The 22,241-nt window shown below is 37.3% G+C and overlaps 1 long non-coding RNA gene and 1 pseudogene across 1 annotated transcript in view; both read right to left on the bottom strand.

Moving 5' to 3' along the window:
- Nucleotides 1-22,241, bottom strand: part of LOC128314053 (uncharacterized) — a 145,113-nt gene that overhangs the window by 99,315 nt on the left and 23,557 nt on the right. The gene's annotated exons all lie outside the window — the stretch shown is intronic.
- Nucleotides 18,654-19,101, bottom strand: LOC113595317 (superoxide dismutase [Cu-Zn]-like; annotated as a pseudogene).

The following is a 22,241-nucleotide window of genomic DNA, read 5'->3' as shown; positions in this document are numbered from 1 at the left end:
ATTCTGTGTCTCCTCCTCTCTCTGCCCCTCCCATGCTAATGTTTTGTCTCTCTCAATAATAAATAAACGTTAAGAAAAACATTTTTTTAAACGATCTGATCAGATCATGTGTCTGCTTCCCTTACCAAACTATGAGCTCCCTTAGGGTAGAGGACATGTTCCTATTCTTCATCTTTATAACCTTAGTTCCTGGCACAGCCCTTACCCATTGAGGACATTCAGCAAGTGTTTACACAAGTTGAGGAAAGGGAATAATCTAATTTCAAATCCACTTTCTGATCCTTAAACCTTACTACTCCCCTTATGCCATTTTCATCTTCTATCAGTAAGATTATATTAGGTGATTTGTTAAATAGAAAAATATTATTGAAATAATTATAGAAAATGTACAGTGCTTCACTGCTTGATATAATACCTTTCCATTGGTTTATAACAAGCAGTCACCCATTATGTTCAGTAGGATGACGATAGCTGAGATTTTCATAAATATAAAAAAGAGATTAGGGCTTCAGTCATTCATTTTCAACCCATGTAACTTTGTCCACATCACTTGTTCATTTTTTACAGCTGATGGGACTGAAGATTTTTCCTGAGTATTGATTGAAATAAATATAGTTAACCCTTTAACAACACAAAGGTTAGGGGTGCTGACCCCCATTCAGTTGAAAATCTGTATATAACTTTAGCCTCACTCAACTAATAGCCTACTGTGGACCAAAAGCCTTACCAATAACATAAATAGTCAGTTAACACATACTAGGTATGTTACATGTATTACATACTACATTCTTATAATAAAGTAAGCTAGAGAAAAATGTTCATAAAATCATAGGGAAGAGAAAAAAACATTAAGTACTGTACAAAATCCACATATTTGTGGACCCACACAGTTCATACCAGTGTTGTTCAAGGGACTTGAGAAAGTCCAATAGAAACTATGTTTTTCATTGGTAAAAGAAGTGGTTATTTTTATTATTAGTATTGAGTAATGTCTTATTTCAGCTGAAGTATAACGGTACCTGTCATAAATTCCTAAAGAAAATGAATACTATGCAAATTAATCTTTCTGGAGAAAGCCATCACCTCTTTTAGGGAAGTGCTGTGAGAATCTCAAAAGACTATTTGGGTTCTGTTTTATTTTGTTTTGCTTTTTGGCAGGGTCTTAGAGATTCTTTGTGGAGATTCACTGAAAGAAAATATTCTATGGTTGAAATTATCATAGCTCAGCACAGTTCCTTGTAGACTTTTAACCACTTACATTTTCTGTAAATTATATAGTACATTCTTTTAGGAACCCCAAATGCTTAGAGCACTTAGATTTTAATGGCACTAACATAAATTTGCATAAGTTGAAATGACCTGAAGTATAATGATATAATATCTTTAATCATACTTGAATAAATGACTCCAAATGTGGTAATAGTTAAAATGCATAGAACATGTATTATGGTAAACACTTCATATTGTTTCAATTTAAGCTTAAATTAACCTTTGGGAATTTCTATTATTCCCCTCCTATCAATGTGAAAACTAAGTCTGAGAGGGATCAAGTAATTTGACGTTAGTCATATAGACAGTGAATAATGGTGGCATCAGGAATTTAATCTGTCTCCAGAGCCCATGTACTCAAATCACTATTTTTGGGGCTCTGCTGGATGTCAAGAATACAAGTTCAAATTATTGCAAAGAGTGAGGGGAGGGATGGGTGGGTCTTTATTCTTGAATATCTATTAAAGTTACTACATTGAAACTTCCAGGGAAGATGGCAGAGTAGGAGGATTCTCAGCTCACCTTGCTCCACAGATACAACTAGATGACACATCCATATCAATGTAAATAACCAAGAAACGACCTGAAGACTGGCAGAACAGACTCTACACAGCTAAATGTAGAGAAAAGTCCACATAAAAGAGGATAGGAAGGGGGAGAGGTATGGATGGGAGATAAATTAAACTGCAGTATTGTCTACTGGAGGGAAAAACACCACAGATGCAGAGAGGGGAAAGAGAGACTCACACCAGGAACCCCAGGCATGAGAGATCCATACTGGGGCGAGAAATCCCCATATTTGGCTTTGAAAACAAGAGACACTCAACTTCAAGAGTTCTTATAATCAATGGAGCTTACCACTTGGAACTTTAAAAATCGGTAGACTTAGGTCTGAAAGAGCTGAGGGCACTAGGAAACTGAGTCCTGACCCTTAATGAGACAGCACAATAAACAGCCCCAATGAGATACAGCATATAGCTTGAAAAATACCTGGGGTATACGGGAGGGAGATTGTTTACTAATTTCAGAGGGTGTACTGGAGGGGGAAAGATCTTTGTGAGTCTCACCTAAGAACAAAAGAGCTGGCAATCACCATTTCCCTCCCCTGCCCCAGCCTAAATACATAAATACCTGTGGGAACCAGTGCAGATGCAAAGCTCTCCACCTAACTTGCTAACAGCACACCTCACCTCTATGAACTTACATGCATTTGCCCCCTCCAACCCTGTGGGCCTCCACAGGAGTTTTCCCAGACAGCAGCAGGCCCCCTCCCACAGCAAGCAGCATAGACCTTGCTAGCACCACATGCCTCATGTTCTCCTGCAAACCTGCACACTCCAATATATCCTTGGCCAGAGTCTATCTAAAGGTGTGCCACATCCTGATAGTGGGCCAGCAGCCCTGACAGGGGCCAGCACCACACCAAAGTAATTCTTGTCCCAAGGAGAGAGGAAGATAATCACACTCATCTGTCCCACTGCAGTATCAGCAATGAGCTGGGGCAGACATCAGGTCTAACTGTAGACCCCAACCACCAATGAGAGCTTCTCAGAGACTAAAACAAAAAAAAATGCTTACAGTTCCATGCTACAACATGATGTGACACAACTGAAGGTGTGTCAACTGAAGGTGGCTCCAGACTAACCCAATAACACCACAGGGACCAAACTCTACCCACAACCAGCAGACAACTACATTGAAGGAAAAAGTGGTTTGACCACAAGAGTAGGGTGCACACAACACACACAGGAGACACTTCTAAAGCACCAGGTTCTGGTAAATGGGGGACATTGCACAGCAGGACACTATAGGACCTCTTTTTCATAAGGCCACTACTTTCAAGAGGAGGAGATACTGCTGACTTTCCTATCACATAGAAGCAGACACAGAGAGTTATACAAAATGGATATATCCCAAATTAAAGAACAGGACAAAATCACAGCAAAAGTGCTTTAGAAAATGGATATAAGTAATATTTCTGATAAATAATTTATAGAAATGGTCAAAGATACTCACTGGATATCAGAAAAGAGCAGAGAACGTCAATGAGACCCTCAACAAAGAGAGAGAAAACATAAAAAAAGAACCAATCAGAGATGAAGAACTCAGTAAGTGAAATTAAAAATACATTAGATGGGGGTGCCTGGGTAACTCAGTCAGTTAAGCATCCATCTCTTGATTTCGGCTCAGGTCATGATCTTGCAGTTTGTGGGGTTGAGCCCTGAATTAGGCTCCATGTTAAAAGTGTGGAGCCTGCTTGGGATCCTCTCTCTCCCTGTCTGCCCCTCCCTTGCTCATGCTCTCTTTCTGTCTCTCAAACTAAATCAAAATTTAAAAAAAATACCTTAGATGGAATAAATAGTAGAATGGAGGAAGCAGAAGAATCGATCAGCCACTGGCAGGACAGAGTAATGGAAAGTAATCAAGCTGAACAGGAGAGAGAAAAATAATAAATCAAAATAGACTAAGGGAACTCAGCGACACCATCAAGTGTAATAATATTTGCATCAAAGGGAGAACACAAGAAAAAGAGAAAATGTATTTGAAGAAATAATAGCTAAAAATTAACTGAATCTGGGGAAGGAAACAGAAATCCAGATCTAGAAAGCACAGAAAGCCCCCAACAAAATCAACTGAAGGAAGCCCACACCAAAACGCATAGTAATTAAAATGGAAAAGAATAGTGATAGAGAATTTTAAAAGTAGCAAGAGGAAACAAAACAAAACAAAACAGTTACAAAAGTGAGTGAAACTGCCTAAGGCTATCAGCTGATTTTTCAGCAGAAACTTTGTAGGCAAGAAAAGAGGGCCATGATATAATAAAAGTGCAGAAAGAAAAAGAAAGGAAAATAAAAGAAAAGAAAAAAGAAAAGAAAAACTGCAACCCAAATTCTCTATCCAGCAAGGCCAAAGAGTTTCCCAGACAAACAAACATTAAGGAATTCATCGCTACTAAACAAGTCTTGCAATAAATTTTAAAGGGTATTCTGTGAGTGGAAAGGAAAGACCATAAGCAGGAGTAAGAAAGTAGGAACCACAAAAGCAGTAAAATTACGTACATCTATAAAAATAAATCAAAAACATGGGAGGGAGGCAGGAGAGGGGTAAATAATGAGTTCACACTTAAGTGAAAATCTACTTAATATACATTGTTATATGAGTAAGATGTTATAAATAAAACTAATGGTAACTACAGATCAAAAATTAATAGTAGATATGCAAAAAATAAAAAGAAAGTAATCCAAGTACGTCACTAAAGAAATCTAGCAAACTGTGATAAAAGAGAGCAACGGAAGAAAGGAACAAAGAAGAACTATAAACATAAGGATAAAACAAATAACAAAATGCCAATAAATACATATTTGTCAATAATCACTTTGAATGTAAATGACTAAATGCTCCAATAAAGAGACATAAGATGATGGGGCACCTGGGTGGTTCAGTCAGCTAAGCGTCTGACTTCAACTTAGGTCATGATCTCATGGTTAGTGGATTTGAGCCCCATGTCAGGCTCTGTGCTGACAGCTCAGAGCCTGAAGCCTGATTCAGAGTCTGTGTCTCCTTCTCTCTCTGCCCCTCCTCCACTCACATTCTGTTTCTCTTTCACTCTCTCTCAAAATTAAATGAACATTTAAAAAATAAAAGAGACATATGATGACAGGATGGATTAAAAAAAAAAAAAGATCCAGCTGTATATACTGCCTACAAGAGACTCATTTCAGTACTAAAGACAAATCTGATCCAAACTGAATGGATGAAAAAACATTTATCAAACAATGGAAGTTAAAAAAAAAAAGCCAGGGTACCAATACTTATATTGGACAAAACAGACTTTAAAACAGACTATAACAGGAGACAAAGAAAGACACTATATAATAATAAAGGCAATATTCCAACAAGAATATATGACAATTGTAAACATTTATGCGTCCTAAATGGGAGTACCCAAATACATAAAACACCTAATAACAAATATAAATGAAGTAATTAACATTAATGCAATAATAGTACGAGAGTTTAACACTCCACTTTTATCAATGGATAGATCATCCAGATGAAAATCAACAATGAAATGGTTCTGGATGAGATGGATGTAACAGATAATACTCAGAAAATCCCATCCTAAAACAGCAGAAAATGCATTTTTTTTCAAATGGACATGGAACCTTACCCAGAAGTGATCATGTGTTAGGCCACAAAATAAGTCTCAAGAAATTCAATACAATGCAATCATACAATGCATCTTTTCCTACCACAGAGATATAAAACTAGAAATCAAACATGAGAAAAAATCTGGAAAGAATACAAATATATGGAGGTTAAATAACATGCTACTAAACAATGAATGGATCAGCCAAGAAATCAAAGAAAAAATTAAAAAAAAAAACATGGAGACAAAGGAAAATGAAAACACAATAGTCCAAAATCTTTGGATGCAGCAAAATCTATTATAAGAGGGAAGTTTATAGCGGTACAGGCATATATTAAAAAGGCAGCAAAATCTCAAATAAATAACCTAATCTTACATCTTGTTGAGCTACAAAAAGGAAAAACCAAACCCAAAACCAGTAGAAGGAAATAATAAAGATTAGAGAAAAATAAAACAGAAACTTAAAAAAAAGAGAGAGAAAGATCAATGAAGCCAGGAGCTGATCTTTTGAAAAGGTCACCAAAATTAATAAACCTTTAGTCAGATATGAAAGAGAGAGAGAAACACTCAAAGAAAATCAGAAATGAAAGAGGAGAGACACAAACCAACAACACAGAAATACAAAGGATTTTAAGAGAACGTTATGAAAAACTGTATGTCAACAAATTGGAAAACCTAGAAGAAATGGATAAATTCCTAGCAACAAATAACCCCCCAAAACTGAATCAGGAAGAAATAGAAAATTCCAACACACCAATTATCAGCAATGAAATTGAAATAGTAATCAAAAAACTCCCAACAAACAAAAGTCCAGGACCACATGGCTTCACAGGTGAATTTCACCAAACTTTTAAAAGAGAGTTAATATCTATTTTTCTTAAATTATTCCAAAACATAGAAGAGGAAGAAAAACTTCCAAATTTATTAAGTAGTCCATGGTTACCCAGATACCAAAAGCCCATAAAGACACCACAAAAAAAGACCTACAGGCCAATATCTGCAGAACAAAGATAAAAAAATTCTCAACAAAATATTGATAACCCCAATATTACAAAAATCATTCACCACATACAGGTGGGATTTATTCCAAGATACAAGTTCAATATTTGCAAATCAACCAATGTGATGCATCACATCAACAAGAGATAGGAAAAGAAACATACGATCATCTCAACAGATGCAGAAAAATCGTTTGACAAAGTAGAACTGCCAGTCATGACAAAAACACTCAACAAAATAGGTTTAGAAGGAACAGCTAACATCATACACAATGATGAAAACTGAAAGCATTTCCTTTAAGATCATAAACAAGACAAGGATGACCACTCTCACCACTTTTATGCAAAACAGTACTGGAAGTCCTAGCCACAGCACTCAGATAAGAAAAAGAAATAAAAGGCATCTGGATTGGTAAGAAAGTAGGAAAATTTTCATGATTTGCAGATCACATGACACCGCATAGAGAAAACCCTAAGACTCCACCAAAAATATGCTAGAACTGATAAATGAATTCTGTAAGGTCACAGGATATAAAACCAATGTACAGAAATCGGTTGCATATCTATACACTAGTAGTAATGAGGTAGCTGAAAGAGAAATTAAGAAAACAATCTCCTTTACAATTGTACCAAAAATAATAAAATACCTAGGAATAGCTTAACCAAGCAGGTGGAAGATCTATACTCTGAAAGCCATAAAACACTGATGAAAGAAATTGAAGATGACACAAAGAAATGAAAAGACATTCATTCCATGCCCATGGATTTAAAGAACAAATGTTGTTAGAATTTCTGTTCTACCCAAAGCAATTAACAGATTGAGTGCAATCCCTATCAAAATACCATAGCATTTTTCACAAACTAGAACAAATAATCCTAAAATTTGTATGGAACCACAAAAGATCCTGAATAGTCTAAACAATTCTGAAAAAGAAGAACAAAACTGAAGGTGCTCCAATCTCAGATATCAAAATATATAACAAAACTGTAGTAATCAAAACAGTATGGTACTAGCACAAAAATAGACACATAGATCAATAGAACAGAATAGAAAGCCCAGAAATAAACCCATGACTATATGGTCAATTATCTTTGACAAAGCAAAAAAGAATATCCGGTGGGAAAAAGACAGTCACATCAACAAATGGCTTTGGGAAAATTGGACAGCTACATGCAAAAGAATGAAACTGGACCACTTTCTCACATAACATACAAAAATAAACTCAAAATGGATTAAGGCATAAATGTGAGACCCCGAAACCATAAAAATCCTATAAAAGAGCACAGGCAATAATGTTTCTGACATTGGCCACAGCAAACATTTTTCTAGATATATCTCCCGAGGCAAGGGAAACAAAGGCAAAAATAAACTATTGGTTCTGTAACAAAATAAAAAGCTTCTGCACAACAAAGGAAACAGTCAACAAAACTAAAAGACAACAGATATAATGGGAGAAGATATTTGCAAATGACATACCGAATAAAGGGTTAGTGTCCAAAATACATAAAGAACTGATATAATTCAACACACACACACACACACACACACACACACACACACTCACACACACAAAAGAATCCATTTAAAAATTGAGAAGAACAGACATATCTCCAGAGAAGACAAATGGTCAACAGACACATGAAAACTTGCTCAACATCACTCATCACCAGGGAAATACAAATCAAAATGACAACGAGATATCAACCGACACCTGTCAGAATGGCTAACATCAAAAATACAAGGAACAACAAGTGTTGGTGAAGCTGTGGAGAAAAAGAAACCCTCATTTACTGTTGGTGGGAATGCAAACTGGTACAGTCACTATGGAAAACAGTATGGAGTTTCTTCAAAAAATAAAAAATGGAATTACCATATGAGCCTGTATTCCACTACTGGGTGTTTAACAAAAAATATGAAAACAATAATTTGAAAAGATATATGCATCCCTATGTTTATTGCAGCATTTTTTACAGTAGCCAAATTATGGAAGGAACCCATGTGTCCACTGACAGATGGATAAAAAAGATGTATTATATATATAATATATATATACAAAATCTATAATATATATAGATGTGTTATATACATATAATTATCCATAAAAATAATATTTGTCAGCCATAAAAATAAAATCTTGCCATTTGCAAAAACATGGAAAGAGCTACAGAGTGTAATGTTAAGTGAAATAAATCATTCAAAGACAAACATCATATGATTTCACTCATACGTGAAACTTAAGGAAAAAACCCCAAATGAACAAAGGAGAAAAAGGGGGGGGGCAAACCAAGAAACATTCTTAACCATAGAAAGCAAACTGATAGTTAACAGAGGGGAGGTGGGCAGAGGTGGAGGGGAATGGGTTAAATAGATGATGGGGATTAAGGAGTGCTCTTGTTGTGATGAGCACCAGGTGATGTATGGAAGTGTTGAATCACTATATTGTACACCTGAAACTAATATTACACTGTATGTTGCCTATACTGGAATTAAAACGATAATAAAGTAATTAAATTACTTCCTTATGGGCAGTTTCCTAGTGTTTTGTTGACACTGAAATAGAACACACTTATTTTGCATGTGATTACTGTATTAACATGAAACTACCTGGAGACTGTACTTCCCTTTGCTTCCTCGTAACTTTAATGTCCACTTGCACTTCAATCCTAGAAGATCATAAGTATCAAATTCTCCTAAAGTTGCACCCAGCTGGAAAATATGTACTTTATGAGGATGATAACATTATTTAACAGCACTGTATTCTCAGTTATGTGTCTCATAGGACTATAAATTTGAGACCTGTAGTACACCAGATGTATAATATTGTAAAAGTTGTCTTCCATAGAAATTTCTAAACAATACCCTTGATTTATTGATGTTATGAAAAGAGAATACTCACATCCCCATCAATTTGATGACTAAAACATTATAACCAAAATATGAACAAAGTCTATGTTAAAAAATTGTGATTATGTAATTAAGTATCAATCAATATATAATCTAACTCAGTGTAAGACAAAAAAAAATGTAAGATTTGTAGGCTCTGAAAATTCTCTAGTGAACCATTTAAAAATTGAAGGATGAAGACACTATAGATCCCCAGGGGAAATTCACAGGAAGAGGACAGTGAAAAAATAAGATAAAAAAGTGAACTTAAAAATATTCTTCATAGTTACCGTTGGACAAAATGTATTTTTAAATTGCAAGAAATTATCACAGCTAATATAAATAATGAACAGGTAAATGCCATCTTTTATCATTCACATGTTCTTTTTTCCAAGTGATGACAGATCATCTTCTCTTAAAGCAATATGTGATTATATACACTGATATCACTGTTCTCTTACAAAGGAAGACAAATAACAAAAAAGACAGATATAACTCTTACTAAATTTTGGTGACAACTGGATTCTGAAGAATAAGTGTCTATTCTAATTTTTCTTAAAAATCACTTTCAAATTGGTGAAATTAATTCTATTTATGGAAAGGGGAATGCTGTTATCGAATGTGGCCCCTACAGATGATGAGTGACTTCTAATACAATATTTTATGGCAGAATCCAGAACAAACCAAAGTGGTACTTGGTCCCACGTTGGTAAGTGGGGAGAAAAAGTCTTTATGATAGGTCAGGGAGGCCAAACAACATAGTTCTATTTATCACACAGCAATGTGACCGTTATGTACATAGCCAATCAAGATAATTCTGCTTATTAGATATTATAATTTAATCTAGTGATTGGGTTAGTCAGCTAATCTACAGAATAAGCATGGACAGAAGGTACTAACTCATTCAATAGATTTGCTTCACGCTTCATCTATAGGCCATGAGAGATGCAGTGCTTATCTCAAGCAGCAAGAGGGGCCCTGACAAGCTCCTTCAGGGGAACCACACTTAGCATCTCAGCAACAAGCAGCCATAGTTTTAAACTATGCCTGTGAAGATCTGTGGTTTATCTTGATTTATTTTGTGTAACCATTAGCAGGATATTCCTAAGGTACAAGAACAGCTTAAGACAGGTCATTTTCTGGGTCTGAGAACACTCAAAAACTTTCTGTATCAATTAATAGTAATTGCTTCTTTTCTTTTGCCATTTCAGTTTACAAAAGGTTTCACAGGAACGTACTGCTTTCAGAGACCAAGAGAAAACTGTACTATAAGTGATTGTTTCATGGATTTCTGTGTGCTCTTGAAGTTTACTGAGATGAAAGATCTCACAGTAAGTTTCAAACAGAAATTAAGTTTAATGTTCAAAACCATTATATATTATATTATAGTAAGAAAGACATCATAAATCCAAGACAGCACACAGGGCATTACCTTTCAAAGGAAGTTTTTATGCTTGTTTTTGTTTGTATTTGTTTTTTGGTCTTATGGGGGGAAAAAAGAAACAAAAAACTTAATTTTGGGGAACAATTTGTAAAATGGTTTCCAGCGTAATTACATATTAAGATCTAGTTTACCCCAGCTTTAGCTTTCCTTTTATAGTTGATTACCTAATTATTCTCATCATTAGATTTGAGAAACTTGAGAATAAACCAGAATCAACTGAAATAAATTTGAGTTAAGAATAATAGGATAGAGGATCCTGGGAAGATGGCGGTGTAGGAGGACGCTGGGCTCACTGCACGTCCTGCTGATCACTTAGATTCCACCTACACCTGCCTAAATAACCCAGAAAACCGCCAGAAGACTAGCAGAACGGAGTCTCTGGAGCCAAGCGCAGATGAGAGGCCCACGTAACAGGGTAGGAAGGGCGGAGAGGCGGTGCGCGCTCCACGGCCTGGCGGGAGGGAGCCGGGGCGGAGGGGCAGGCCGCTGGCCAAGCAGAGCCCCCGAGTCTGGCTTGCAAAAGCGGAGGGTCCAGACTGAGTGTGTTCCGACAGCAAGCGGGACTTGACATCTGGAAGGTTATAAGCTAACAGCTCTGCTCGGAGAACGGGAGGGCTGGAGGCCAACAGGAGGGAGAGTTGTTGAGCCCCGGACTACAGAGCTCAGTTTGGTGGGGAACAAAGGCGCTCGCCAGCGCCATCTCCCTCACCCATCCCCCAGCCAAAATCCCAAAGTGAACCAGTTCCTGCCAGGGAACTTGCTTGCTCCCTGCAAACACCCAACTCTGTGCTTCTGCAGGTCCATCACTCCTGCGGGTCTGACTCCCTCCCTGTGCCTCAGGGGCCCTCTTGAAGCAGATCTCCAAAGGAAAAGCAAGCTGAGCCTGCCCCTCCCGCCCCTGTGCACCTTGACGATCCACCCCAGCTAATGCCAGATCCCCAGCACAAGCCTGGCAGAGTGCAAGTAGCCCAGACGGGCCACATCACCCCACAGTGAATTCTGCCCCTAGGAGAGGGGAAGAGAAGGCACACACCAGACTGACTGTGGCCCCAGCGGTGGGCTGGGGGCAGACATCAGGTCTGACTGCTGCCCCGCCCACCAACGCAAGTTATTCAAGACAGCACAGGGGAACTGCCCCTCAGTCCTGCACCACTCCAGGGACTATCCAAAATGACGAAACAGAAGAATTCCCCTCAGAAAAACGTCCAGGAAATAACAACAGCTAACGAACTGATCAAAAATGATTTAAACAATATAACAGAAAGTGAATTTAGAATAATAGTCAAAAAATTAATCGCTGGGCTTGAAAACAGTATAAAGGACAGCAGAGAATCTCTTGCTACAGAGATCAAGGGACTAAAGAACAGCCAGGAGGAGCTAAAAAATGCTATCAATGAGTTCCAAAATAAAATGGAGACAACTACTGCTTGGATTAAAGAGGCAGAGGAGAGAATAGGTGAACTAGAAAAAATTATGGAAAAAGAAGAAGCTGAGAAAAAGAGAGATAAAAAAATCCAGGAATATGAGGGGAAAATTAGAGAACTAAGTGATGCACTAAAGAGAAATAATATACGCATTATTGGTATTCCAGAGGAGGAAAAGAGAGGGAAAGGTGCTGAAGGTGTACTTGACAAAATAATAGCTGAGAACTTCCTGGATCTGGGGAAGGAAAAAGGCATTGAAATCCAAGAGGCACAGAGAACTCCCTTCAGATGTAACTTGAATCGATCTTCTGCATGACATATCATAGTGAAACTGGCAAAATACAAGGATAAAGAGAAAATTCTGAAAGCAGCTAGAGATAAACATGCTCTAACATATGAAGGGAGACCTATAAGACTTGTGACCGATCTCTCTACTGAAACTTGGCAGGCCAGAAACGAATGGCAGGAGATCTTCAATGTGATGAACAGAAAAAATATGCAGCTGAGAATCCTTTATCCAGCAAGTCTGTCATTTAGAATAGAAGGAAAGATAAAGGTCTTCCCAAACAAACAAAAACTGAAGGAATTCATCACCACTAAACCAGCCCTACAAGAGATCCTAAGGGGGATCCTGTGAGACAAAGTACCAGAGACATCACTACAAGCATGAAACCTATGGACATCACAATGACTTTAAACCCATATCTTTCTATAATAACACTGAGTGTCAATGGACTAAATGCGCCAACCAAAAGACACAGGTATCAGAATGGATAAAAAAACAAGACCCATCTATTTGCTGTCTACAAGAGACTCATTTTAGACCTGAGGACACCTTCCAATTGAGAGTGAGGGGATGGAGAACTATTTATCATGCCACTGGAAGTCAAAAGAAAGCTGGAGTAGCCATACTTATATCAGACAAACTAGACTTTAAATTAAAGGCTGTAACAAGAGGTGAAGAAGGGCATTATATAATTATATATAATTCTATTATATAGAATCACAGGGTCTATCCATCAGGAAGAGCTAACAATTATAAATGTCTATGCGCCGAATACAGGAGCCCACAAATATATAAAGCAATTACTCACAAACATAAGCAACCTTATTGATAAGAATGTGGTAATTGCAGGGGACTTTAACACTCCACTTACAGAAATGGATAGATCATCTAGACACACGGTCAATAAAGAAACAAGGGCCCTGAATGATACATTGGATCAGTTGGACTTGACAGATATATTTACAACTCTGTATCCCAAAGCAACAGAATATACTTTCTTCTTGAGTGCACATGGAACATTCTCCAAGATAGATCACATACTGGGTCACAAAACAGCCCTTCATAAGTATACAAGAATTGAAATCATACCATGCATACTTTCAGACCACAATGCTATGAAGTTTGAAATCAACCACAGGAACAAGTCTGGAAAACCTCCAAAAGCATGGAGGTTAAAGAACACCCTACTAAAGAATGAATGGGTCAACCAGACAATTAGAGAAGAAATTAAAAAATAGATGGAAACAAATGAAAATGAAAATACAATAATCCAAGCTGCTTTGGGATGCAGCGAAGGCAGTCCTCAGAGGAAAATACATTGCAATCCAGGACTATCTCAAAGAAACAAGAAAAATCTCCAATACAAAATCTAACAGCACACCTAAAGGAAATAGAAGCAGAACAGCAAAGACAGCCTAAACCCAGCAGAAGAAGAGAAATAATAAAGATCAGAGCAGAAATAAACAATATAGAATCTAAAAAAACTGTAGAGCAGATCAACGAAACCAAGAGTTGGTTTTTTGAAAAAATAAACAAAATTGATAAACCTCTAGCCAGGCTTCTCAAAAAGAAAAGGGAGATGACCCAAACAAGATAAAATCATGAATGAAAATGGAATTATTACAACCAATCCCTCAGAGAGACAAGCAATTATCAGGGAATACTATGAAAAATTATATGCCAACAAACTTGACAACCTGGAAGAAATGGACAAATTCCTACACACCCACACGCTTCCAAAACTCAATCAGGAAGAAACAGAAAGCTTGAACAGACCCATAACCAGCGAAGAAATTGAATCAGTCATCAAAAATCTCCCAACAAATAAGAGTCCAGGACCAGATGGTTTCCCAGGGGAGTTCTACCAGACGTTTAATGCAGAGATAATACCTATCCTTCTCAAGCTATTCCAAAAAATAGAAAGGGAAGGAAAACTTCCAGATTCATTCTATGAAGCCAGTATTACTTTGATTCCTAAACCAGACAGAGACCCAGTAAAAAAAGAGAACTACAGGCCAATATCCCTGATGAATATGGATGCAAAAATTCTCAATAAGATACTAGCAAATCGAATTCAACAGCATATACAAAGAATTATTCACCATGATCAAGTGGGATTCATTCCTGGGAGGCAGGGCTAGTTCAACATTCGCAAATCAATCAACATGATACATCACATTAATAAAAGAAAAGATAAGAACCATATGATCCTGTCAATCGATGCAGAAAAGGCCTTTGACAAAATTCAGCAACCTTTCTTAATAAAAACCCTTGAGAAAGTCGGGATAGAAGGAACATACTTAAAGATCATAAAAGCCATTTATGAAAAGCCCACAGCTAACATCATCCTCAATGGGGAAAACCTGAGAGCTTTTTCCCTGAGATCAGGAACACGACAGGGATGTCCACTCTCACCGCTGTTGTTTAACATAGTGTTGGAAATGCTAGCATCAGCAATCAGACAACAAAAGGAAATCAAAGGCATCAAAATTGGCAAAGATGAAGTCAAGCTTTCGCTTTTTGCAGATGACATGGTATTATACATGGAAAATCCGATAGACTCAACCAGAAGTCTGCTACAACTGATACATGAATTTAGCAAAGTCACAGGATACAAAATCGATGTACAGAAATCAGTTGCATTCTTATACACTAATAATGAAGCAACAGAAAGACAAATAAAGAAACTGTTCCCATTCACAATTGCACCAAGAAGCATAAAATACCCAGGGATAAATCTAACCAAAGATGTAAGAGATCTGTATGCTGAAAACTATAGAAAGCTTATGAAGGAAACCGAAGAAGATATAAAGAAATGGAAAAACATTCCATTCTCATGGATTGGAAGAATAAATATTGTCAAAATGTCAATACTACCCAAAGCTATCTACACATTCAATGCAATCCCAATCAAAATTGCACCAGCATTCTTCTCGAAACTAGAACAAGCAATCCTAAAGTTTGTATGGAACCACAAAAGCCCCGAATAGCCAACGTAATTTTGAAGAAGAAGACCAAAGCAGGAGGCATCACAATCCCAGACTTTAGCCTCTAGTACAAAGCTGTAATCATCAAGACAGCATGGTATTGGCACAAAAACAGACACATAGACCAATGGAATAGAATAGAAACTCCAGAACTAGACCCACAAACATATGGCCAACTAATCTTTGACAAAGCAGGAAAGAATATCCAATGGAAAAAAGACAGTCTCTTTAACAAATGGTGCTGGGACAACTGGACAGAAACATGCAGAAGAATGAAACTAGACCACTTTCTAACACCACTCACAAAAACAAACTCAAAATGGATAAAGGACCTGAATGTGAGACAGGAAACCATCAAAACCCTAGAGGAGAAAGCAGGAAAAGACCTCTCTGACCTCAGCCATAGCAATCTCTTACTTGACACATCCCCAATGGCAAGGGAATTAAAAGCAAAAATGAACTACTGGGACCTTATGAAGATAAAAAGCTTCTGCACAGCAAGGGAAACAACCAACAAAACTAAAAGGCAACCGACGGAATGGGAAAAGATATTTGCAAAGGACATATCGGACAAAGGGCTAGTATCCAAAATCTATAAAGAGCTCACCAAACACCACACCTGAAAAACAAATAATCCAGTGAAGAAATGGGCAGAAAACATGAATAGACACTTCTCTAAAGAAGACATCCGGATGGCCAACAGGCACATGAAAAGATGCTCAATGTCGCTCCTCATCAGGGAAGTACAAATCAAAACCACACTCAGATATCACCTCACGCCAGTCAGAGTGGCCAAAATGAACAAATCAGGAGACTATAGATGCTGGAGAGGATGTGGAGAAACAGCAACCCTCTTGCACTGTTGGTGGGAATGCAAATTGGTGCAGCCACTCTGGAAAACAGTGTGGAGTTTCCTCAAAAAATTAAAAATAGACCTACCCTATGCCCCAGCAGTAGCACTGCTAGGAATTTACCCAAGGAATACAGGAGTACTGATGCATAGGGGCACTTGTACCCCAATGTTTATAGCAGCACTCTCAACAATAGCCAAATTATGGAAAGAGCCTAAATGTCCATCAACTGATGAATGGATAAAGAAATTGTGGTTTATATACACAATGGAGTACTACGTGGCAATGAGAAAGAATGAAATATGGCCCTTTGTAGCAACGTGGATGGAACTGGAGAGTGTGATGCTAAGTGAAATAAGCCATACAGAGAAAGACAGATACCATATGTGTTCACTCTTATGTGGATCCTGAGAAACTTAACAGAAACCCATGGGGGAGGGGAAGGAAAAAAAAAAGAGGTTAGAGTGGGAGAGAGCCAAAGCAAAAGAGACTCTTAAAAACTGAGAACAAACTGAGGGTTGATGGGGGGGTGGGAGGGAGGGGAGGGTGGGTGATAGGTATTGAGGAGGGCACCTTTTGGGATGAGCACTGGGTGTTGTGTGGAAACCAATTTGACAATAAACTTCATATATTGGAAAAAAAAAAAAGAAAATAGGATAGACACAGTGGCAGTTGGGACCCAGGAGATAACAGATAGAGACAGCTGGTAAAAGTGGTTGTGTAATCAAGAAAGAGATTAAAATTAAAGAATAATTGCAAGGAAATTCACCTGTAATATAACAAATCACCAGCACACACTAAAAAGCAGTCATTTCTGGGATACTCGTATTTATAACTGATTCAGCCCAAACCAATCCCAGAATATAGGCAGTCTAGGGTTGGATCTGAGTGGAACACAGGTTAACATAGGTAGTTATAAGAAAGTCAGATACTAGTAGGTCATAAAGAAAAACAGTCTGAACTTATTACAGGGTTCTAAACTTATGGAGAATTTTCTTTCAGTGGAACTTCTAGATATATGCAGTATAATGGGAGAGAACTTAATATCAAGAATTGTCTTATAATGTGCCAATCATGAGTGATATGTACTGTACATTACTAAATTCTTTGAAAATCAGTACTCTCTGAGTGTCATACATAAAGCTTTGTAGAAATCAGGATATTGTGATTAATTTTATGTGTCAACTTGACTGGGCCACTGAGCGCCAAGATGTTTGGTCAAACACTATTCTGGGTGTTTCTGTAAGGGTGTTTTTAGATGAGTTTAACATTTAAACTAATACACTAAATAAAAACACATTGCCCTTCCTAATATAGGTGGGCACCATCCAATCAATTGAAAGCCTGAACAGAACATAAAAGCTGACCTTTCCCCAAATAAAAGAGAATTCCTCCTGCCCAACTGCCTTCACAGTAGGACATTGTTTCTTTCTGCCTTCAGATTCAAACTGAAATGTCTCTCTTTCTAGGTCTCAAGACTGCTGGCCTTTAGACCAAAACTGTATCATCAGTTCTCCTGGGTCTCAGGCCTTCAGACTCAGACTGGAATTACCATTGGCTCCCCTGGGTTTCCAGCTTGTTTATCATGTTAGTCAATTCCTATGATAAATCCCTTTCTATTTATATATAATTTTATTTGTTCTCTCTGTGGAAAACCCTAATACAGAGAATAACAGTTAACCAGAATATATGACCCTGTTAGGTAGCTGTGTGCTAATTTTAAAAAAAGATAAAAGTTACAAACAATTCTTAGAAATACAGTGGCTTCCCCGGAAGTGAGAGTTTGTCAGATTTCCTCATAATTTCGATGACCTTGACAGTTTTGAGGAGTTTGGGTCAGGTATATTGTAGGATGTTCCCATACTGAAATTTGTCTTACATGCTTCTTCTGATAAGACTGGAGTTATGGGTTTGGGGAAGGCAGACCACAGAAGCCAAGAATCATTCTCATCACATAATAGTAAGAGTACACACTATCAATAAAATTTGTTGATATTGACCTTGATCATTTTGCTGAGGTAATGTTTGCTAAAATTCTCTACTGTGAAGTTACTCTTTCCCCATTTCCATACTGTACTCTTTGCAAGGAAGTCACTATTTGCAACCAACACTTAAGGAATAGGGATTTATACTCCCCCCCCCTCCTTCAGGGTGTAGTATCTACATAAATTATTGGGAATTTTCTGCATGGAATATTTGTCTCTTTTCCCCCATTTATTTAGTCAGTCATTTATATCAGTAAGCATTCACAGATAGTTATATTATTATTTTTAAGGTTACAGTGTTTATCAAGTTAAATTTCTAAAACTAGCAAGATAAAATATGAGTTGTTAGGACGCAGATCACACCCTAGGGAATATTTACCTGGTGATCCCAATGATACCACAAGCTAAATGATTCCCAGTGTTTCCCTTTTGCATACTTTCTTCATTTCCACCTTTGCCCAAGGCATCTCATATCTCATGGCCCACCATTGTGTGGCTAGTGATGGAATGGTCTTCTGAGACTTCAATCACAGAATCTTCCATAGACACTTTGGCCATCCTTGCCAGCAGTCACACTGTCCAGGTCTCCAACATGGTCTCTTAAACTTTTGGCCCACTGTGTTTTTGGATAGAGAATTAAAGTGAGGACATACACTGGTATAGCCTTGAGTACTGTGTCTAAACTAATGGATGTGGAATCCGTGTTCACCTTCTGTCAATCCTGTAATGGTTCCTGATCTCTAGCAGGTCCACTTTCATTCTGCATGAAGTGGATGGTGCCCTCCACTGGGCACTGGCCCTTCAGCATGCACACGGCCTTCATCTCTGTGACTCCAAAGGATGTACTTCAGTCCAGGCTCCCAGGGCTGTGGAGGATGGCACAGAAGTCGCCAGCCTCCACAGATATTTATTTTATAATTTGGATAATAATCCAATACCACTTAATTTATTTTGCTACCTTGTGACTTTTTTGTGTGTTCTTTGCTTGTTCTTAGCATTTCCTTAATTTCTGGTACTACAAGATGCTCCAGGCCCTTCTTGTAAGGCTTTCTTGCCTCAGTCCTAAAATCACTAATTTCACCAAGGAATCTTTAAATGCTATTTTATCTGATATTAATAGTGCTAGTCCCAGATTCTTTATGGTAGGGAGGGGAGAGGTGGTGGCATGGGATTTTATTGGTACCATATTAATTTTCTATGTTTTAAGTTTCACCCTTTCTAGGGTCATTAGGTCTAAGTGTATCTAATGAAAATAAAAATTAGGTGGATTTGTCTAATCTAATTGTAGAGTGTTTCTTTACCAGATGAAAATAATCAACTTTTATGTGTACATTTATTTCTATGTCTTCACTTACCTGTAATTTTAATTTGCATTAATTCATATCTCCTTCTATATTTCATAATTTTCACTGAAGTAAAGTAATTTTCTTTATTTCCTTTTCCCCACTCCTTGTGTAGATACTATATTTAAAGTTTTAGTGGTTACCCTCAAATCGTTCACAGGTATACTTGTATTAATGAAGTCTATAATAAATAACGCTCTCATCTTTCTACATAAAGAACATTAGCATAAATCATTTAGGTTTAATATTTCTATTTTCCACTTTTCATATTATGTTCTCTTATATTTAAATTTTATTTATTTTCAAAATTTGGGTTGGAATGGCAGTAATTTCTTGTTCTTTTAAAAATTGGGGGCATGCTAGTAGTGACCGCCTTGACAATAACAACCACAAATCTTATTCAAACCATAATTTGAGAATTTATGGTTTGAATAGGAAGGGTTTGAATTAAGGTTTGAAGTACTGTAGATTGGAATGGAAGAAAAAATTTAAAGCACATACATGCACATACATGTATCATGAATATGAAAAAGTCCACTCACTGGAAAGATGCAACCAGTTTGAATAATCATCCACCATATTACTAGCAAGTGAAGAATTTGTTTCCTTAAACATAATAATCAAAACTATTATTCATGCTATCTTTATCTTATTATCAATCATTCTGCCAAAGAAATGAATAGGTGTGATTTATTTTTTTGAAGGACTAAAACTAAAGTGGGTCTCAAGATGATGTAAACTATTTCTACAGATACAGAAGATGTTTAGTGGTACATGTGGAAAATGTACACCTTTGGCATAGGAAAATTTGAAATTCTTCCCTTTTGAAAGACACAGGTGCCTGATAGCTTGTTACCAGCTCTTTAGAAACAATCAGAGGAATGGGAGAAAAATAAAACTATAGAAGTGAAAAAAGAGTATGAGAATTACATAATGCTGCCAACCAGCCTTAAATTTTCATCTTGGCAAACAACTTGATTATTGACTAAGGTTAGCAGAAATGAAAAACATATTTGAAGACTCAAGTCAGGAAGATAAATATGTTATATCCATCTGGCAGGCAAGCAGTGTTTTCCCGTGGAATAGGGGAACCATCTCTAGAGAGAAGATTGGGTTTAGTCAGAGTTATATAACCCAACTGCAGAGATTTAAAGAGAAGGAAATAGAATTGAGAAAATCTCTCTGCAATTATTTTACAGGCCACTAATTTTAATCTCATATTGGAAAAGTTTATTCAAAAAATAAATTTAAAAAATGACAGGAAAACCAAGCACAAATTTTAACAATACCTTTTGTGGTGAACAGACTCCTTATGATCTTACAACCACATCTTTGTGTAATTCTTGTATGGTGGGCCAGTACCTATGGCTTGCTTCTAACCAAATGGATGCAAAAATGTAATGAGTGTTGCGATCTTTGTGCCACTATCTCTATCTCCATCTTTCCCTAGCTTAGAAGAAGCAAACTGCCATAAACCATACAGTTGCAAGGCAATGAAAACAACTTGAGAGAGCTTAGAAGCAGACTGCCCCACTCGAGTCTCGAGATAGGAACCCTGCAATGGCTAACACCTTGACCGCAGTCTTGCAGAGAACCTCACTAAGCCATGTGTATACTCCTGAACCATGAAAACCATAAGATAGTAAGTATATTTGTTTAAAGCTTCCATGTTTGTGGTAATTTTGTTATTTAGCAATATAAAAATAATAAACTTACTTACATAACTTACATTAAGTTATTTATTTGTTTATTCATTCAGTACATGCTTAGGCACTGGGCTGAGTCCAGTGCTAAACCAAGGTTTCAGCTTAATGGGTCAGACTCTATGTTGTGCAATAATTTGGGGGAAATACAGGATTCTGTTGGAGTTACAGAAGGCTTTCTGGGGGAAAAAAGGATATCTATATAAAATTTGAAGTATAAATTTTCTAGGTGAAAAGAATATGAAACGAAGAATGTTTCAGAAAGAGACAATTCATGCAATGTTCAGGATGACACTGAAAATAGATCAGCCTAGCAGTTTAGATGTGTGTGTGTGCATGCGCGTGTGTGCGTGTGTGCGTGTGTGTGTGTGTGTGTGTGTGTGTGTGTGTGTGTGTTTAGCAGAGGTGGGAGGCAGCAAAAGACTGAAAAAAGAAGTACATTTATGTGGGTTTTTTCTTGTAAATCATGTTAGAGTTTGGGCTGTATCCTAATAAACTATTTTCCTTTAGGTGTGTGTAGCTATTTTCTCTTCACTTATTAAAGTTTCTGGATTTGAAAGAGCAATGTGTGTGTGTGTGTGTGTGTGTGTGTGTGTGTGTGTGTGTGTGTGTTATCATTCTGGCCTCAGTTCACTCCATCTCCAACTTTCTTATATGAAGTAAATACTGTGATAGAGGTTGGAATAAATGATGAAGACAGCATTGCAGAACTTGCCTCTAATATCAGGGCTGTTTGGTACAGCCATGTGAGCTTAAATATTAAGAACTCCAGAAGATTTCAGTCACATAGAGCAATGTTTTTCAAACACCAGTATGCATAAGAATTACCCAGCGATCTTTTTTAAAGTGCAGGTTCCAATTCAGTAAGTCTGGAAAGGGCCTCAGATTCTGAATTTCTAACAGGATCTCAGGTGATG

Source organism: Acinonyx jubatus, chromosome C1 (genome assembly GCF_027475565.1).
Source record: "Acinonyx jubatus isolate Ajub_Pintada_27869175 chromosome C1, VMU_Ajub_asm_v1.0, whole genome shotgun sequence".
Taxonomy (NCBI): domain Eukaryota; kingdom Metazoa; phylum Chordata; class Mammalia; order Carnivora; family Felidae; genus Acinonyx; species Acinonyx jubatus.
The sequence above is the reverse complement of the archived record's forward strand: the minus strand, read 5'-3'. Positions and strand labels throughout refer to the sequence as shown.